Below are 5,694 nucleotides of genomic sequence, written 5' to 3' on the forward strand. Positions count from 1 at the left end.
CCCGAATGAAGCTAGAGGTGGTTACAGTGCTAATTGGAAGATGAGATCCAGGCTTGATGAATGCTATGCACCACGCACTGTGGACAATGAAGGATGTTTACAAAAACAAGGTGAGGGTATTGTGGACAGGGACGGGGGTATGTAACGCTATACATGGATGGGGGCATGTGGCATGTTAACCTTATTGAGGGTATTGTGGACAGGGATGGGGGCAAGTAACCTATACAGGGATGGGGGGCATGTACCTCATTGGGAGTTTATTGGTGTTCAGGGATGGGGGTCATGTACCTATTGAGGTTAATTGGTGGACAGGGAATGGTGGCATGGTAACCTATTGAGGTTATTGTGGGACAGCGATGGGGGGGTAATGTACCTATTGAGGTTATTGTAGGACAGGGTATGGGGGCATGTACCAATTGAGGTTTATTGTATCCAGTGCTGGGGATAATGTACCTATTGAGGTTATTGTGGACAGGGATGGGGGCATGTACCTATTGAGGTTATTGTGTACAGGGATGGGGGCATGTACCTATTGAGGTTATTGTGGACAGGGATGGGGGCATGTACCTATACAGGGATGGGGGCATGTACCTATTGAGGTTATTGTGGACAGGGATGGGGGCATGTACCTATACAGGGATGGGGGCATGTACCTATACAGGGATGGGGGCATGTACCTATACAGGGATGGGGGTATGTACCTATTGAGGTTATTGTGTACAGCAGTGCTTCTCAAAGTGTGGTCCGGGGACCACTAGTGGTCCACGACAGAGCTCAGGTGGTCCGCAAGGGGATTTCTACTTTTCCAAAACAAGCTAGGAGTAGGCTATATTTGTGACATTATTTCAAAGGCATGCATAGCTGTCATATTTTCACCACAACAAGGACAGGCATGTAATGTGAATTAACTGTGAATAACCTGTAAATAATTCTGCATCGAAATCAAGCAGTGGTCAAAATTAGCACCCGTCAACTGTCAATTCAGTTGACAGGTGGTCCCTGAACATTTTTGGGGAGGCAAAGTGGTCCTTTGCCTGAAAAAGTTTGAGGAACACTGGTGTACAGGGATGGGGTACCTATGGAGGTTATTGTGGACTGGGATGAGGTACCTATTGTTTTCAAGAATTTGATGAAGGGCAGAGAGATACAGTATATATAAATAAAAAGGGAGAGATAAGGAGTACGATACATTCACAGGATGACAGACACAGAGGAGGGAGAGAGGAGAGATACAGAGTTGGGGCGAGAAAGAGGGAGAGAGAGAGAGAGAGAGAGAGAGAGAGAGAGAGAGAGAGGGGGCGAGAGAGAGAAGATGAAGAGTGATGGGAGAGAGAGAGAGAGGGGGCGAGAGAGGGGGCGGGAGACAGAGAGAGAGAGAGAGAAGAGATAAAGAGAGTGATATAGAGAGAGGGACCGAGAGAGTGAATAAGAGAGAGAAAAAGAGAGGGAGAGGTAGAGAAAGAGAGAGAGGGAGAGAGTGGCCATGGGTCGGCCATTGTAGGCTGCTGCGTACTGCATCAGAACTGTCAGCCTCAGAGACAGTGACTGGCATCAGGAGATCACACACACACACACACACACACACACACACACACACACACACACACACACACACACACACACACACACACACACACACATACCACACACACACACACACACACACACACACACACACACACACACACACACACTTTTAGTTTCTTTGTCAGGCTGAATGTACACACACACTCACACACACACACACACACAGACACGCGCACGCACACACACACACTCTCTTTCTCTCTGTCTCAGTAGTCCCCCTGTCTCCCTCCCTCCCTCCTCTCACCCTCAGTCCCCCAGTGTGTCTCCCTCTCATCCAAAATGGCAGCTGTCCCCCTCAGGCTGCGGAAAAAGAGCCCCTGTCACCCAGGTAGCGGGAGAGTGTGTGTGTGTGTGTGTTTGTGTGTGTGTGTGTGTGTGTGTGTGTGTGTGTGTGTGTGTGTGTGTGTGAGTGTGTGTGTGTGTGTTGTGCGGCATGCGTGCGATTAGCACGGGAGCAGGGGAATGAGATGGAGACACACACACAGACACACACCCACACAACACACACACACCCCACACACACACACACACACACACACACAAACACACCCACAGTCACACACACACACACACACCACACTCACACACACACACACACACACACACACACACACACACACACACACACACACACACACACACACACACACACACACACACACACAGCAGCAGTGTGATGGGAAGGCCAGGTGATTAAAGTGTCATCCTGCATGACAGCCAGACAGCTGCACGACACACACACACAAGTCTTTCTGGAAGGGGCGCAGTCTGATCGGTCCGACGTGTGTGTGTGTGTGTGTGTGTGTGTGTGTGTGTGTGTGTGTGTGGGGGGGTGTGTGTGTGTGTGTGTGTGTGTGTGTGTGTGTGTGTGTGTGTGTGTGTGTGCGTGAGTGCGCCATGATATAGTTACTCTCCTCCCTTCCTGAAGAAAAACAGCACAGAAATCCATCTTTTGACTGCCGTAATGGCTCTTAATTTGATTTCCTCATTGAGGATTGAGTTAGGGAAACAAAGTAGCGAGAGAGAGAGAGAGAGAGAGAGAGAGAGAGAGAGAGAGAGAGAGAGAGAGAGAGAGAGAGAGAGAGAGAGAGAGAGAGAGAGAGAGAGAGAGAGAGAGAGAGACTTCCTGCTGTAGTGGACAATGGTACCATTATATACATATCTTCCTGACTTCTACTTATTCTCCTTTTTGGATCTGCACACACACGAACACCCTGATACCTGTAGATAGCATTCACACACACACAGACTAAGCCTGCTCCTACTGTAGACACAGTTTCCTCGCCTCAGCCGTATTTGTACACACACACACACTGATGAATAGCGTGCACACACACACACACACACACACACACACATGCACACACACACACACACACACCCTGATGGATGGTGTCCATACACCCACATGAATGTGTCGACTCACTCTGCCATACCCTGTAGGAATCTGGTTATGGATAATGGAAAGCTTCCTTCAGCTATCACACACACATGCACGCAAACACACTCACACACACGCACACGCACGCATGCATGCATGCACACGCACGCACGCATAGACACATGCAAACACGCATACACTCACACACACACACAAACGTGCATACACACACCCGACATACATGTGCCGTGTGTGTGTGTGTGTGTGTGTGTGTGTGTGTGTGTGTGTGTGTGTGTGTGTGTGTGTGTGTGTGTGTGTGTGTGTGTGTGTGTGTGTGTGTGTGTGTGTGTGTGTGTGTGTGTGTGTGTGGTGTGGTAAGGCTCTGTAATCATGGTTTTATTTTTAAGTTCCCATAATGCACTGTGATCTGGCTGCACTGGTCAGTGATTGGCTGGATAGGCACCATGCCGACCAGGGCGTCATGCCAACACTATAGGATTCCTCTTATGCTTCATTGGCTGTTCCAAGACAAACCTAAACCACAGTTTGATTTTCCATCTGTTGTCTGGCCTGTCAACTGATTAAAGCGTTATTGTTGTCGTAACAACAGCTGAAGATAAATGCTATCCAATATGGCTCACACAGCAGCAGCAGCAGCCAAACAGATTAATTATTCATCTGCCCAAAAGATGGAGGAAAAAAATCTGAACCTCCACTATGCCCCTAAATAATAAATACAAACTAACAAGCACATAAACAAACACAAAAACAAACCCAATTAAAGCCCTTCTTGTAAATATAATCAGACCTTGGCCACAGTAAGAGAATTCAATTGTGTGCAGATCTGAGTAAATAAGATATCTGCATCATAGATGGAGGGGAATCAGAGAAACACTACCCTGTTCCTCGACCGGTAGAAAGAACCTTGATATCAGAATCTTAGAATCTGAAAAAATCTTAAAAGAATATAGAGGAAACAAAGACAGAAAAAGATAGAACGAGTATGAAAGTAAATAGCAACAAAAAAATGGAAATATATACTTTCAGAAAAAAAGGATTACAAATACAGCATTTGCAAGCAGTATTTGCAAAGATACGATTAGTAGTGGTCCAAGGGGACAGTGTTGTTTTGGAGTTGGATTTCACCCTTAATCAGAGAGAGAAACAATATCTTGTCAGTCCACAAGCCAAATAATAATGATGTTGCTTTGGCATAAGCATACCTGAGGTGATGAGATAGACACCAACTACATCTCGGCCACCTAGCGAGAATTACCTCTAAATATTACCTTTGAAATACCCTACGGGATGCAGACACCCAGACACACATACAACACACACACAAAAGAGAAGAGAGAGAGAGAGAGAGAGAGAGAGAGAGAGAGAGAGAGAGAGAGAGAGAGAGAAATACATTTAACAATCTGTTAAAGCACATGGAGCAGCATTCTTGCACGAATTGCGCTTTTACAATTACAGTTATTATTATTATTATTATTATTATTATTATTATTATTATTATTATTATTATAAGTTATTATAAGCCACCTCTTTCTTTCTCTCTCTCTCTCTCGTCTATTTCCTCAAAATCTCTCTCTCTCTCCTCTCTCTCACCTCTCTCTCTCATCTTCTCTCTCTACCTCACTCACACACACATACACACACACACACACATCACACCACACACACACACACACCACACACACACACACACACACACACACACACACACACACACACACCTGACATCTCAGGGCAGGACGAGTCTTAGAGTCCCAGCTGTGGCTATGGCAGCAGCACATGCCCCTTAAGAGAAGAGAAGATAAGAGAAGAGAAGAGGCGAGAAGAGAAGAGAAGAGAAGAGAAGAGAAGATAAGAGCAAAGCAAGAGAGAGTAGGAGAAGAGAAGAGAAAGAAGAGATGAGAAGAGAAGAGAAGATAAGAGAAGAGAACAGAGAGGAAGGGAATTTAGTTTGACCATGTTCTAGAACAGGTTTGTTGGCAACGATCTAGAAACACTGTTTGTCCTGACGCAGGGCCGCCTAGGGGAAACAACTTTCACTAGTGCCCAGGACAAAGCCATCTGAAGGGGCCCCCCTACCCAATACATATTGGAATGAGGAGGGAGGGGTCCCAGAATATATTCAACTTATGGAACATACTTCAAGGTTGTGTCCTTTTGAGACTGGGCTATTTTCATTGTTTTCTCGGCATACTTTAGCTGAACAACACAAAATAACAAACACAAAACAAAACAAAAAGAAAACAAATGTCATGACAACAGCAGACGAGATAAACATCCAGGGAAGCTGTGAGATGAGTGAGTAAGACGCTTTGTCACTTTGGTTAAAAAAGTGAAAGTCTGCCATATGCAATGTAATGTCAGATGGTGGGTCAGTGTGGGCGTTAGCGTTTGTGGGTTAGCGATGAGCTAAGGCGTGGGGTGGCCTTGTGAAGAGTGACAATTACACCACTGTTTTCCCTGGGGACACGGGAGCCATCTCCTTAGAAACCGCTTCTCTACACACCCCTCTCTCATCTCCTTTCTACATGCCCCTCTCTACACACACCTTTCCCATCTCCTCAATTCAACAGAAAAAGAAAAAAAAACTCCAACAAACAACAACAAAGAAGGATGAAAAAAAACAGCTGTACTTAAAGTGATTAACTGCAATGAACAAACAGGCTGGAAAAAATAAAATCATCACTTCCATGTGACATTGTGTGACT

This window comes from Engraulis encrasicolus, chromosome 16 (genome assembly GCF_034702125.1).
Source record: "Engraulis encrasicolus isolate BLACKSEA-1 chromosome 16, IST_EnEncr_1.0, whole genome shotgun sequence".
Classification (NCBI taxonomy): domain Eukaryota; kingdom Metazoa; phylum Chordata; class Actinopteri; order Clupeiformes; family Engraulidae; genus Engraulis; species Engraulis encrasicolus.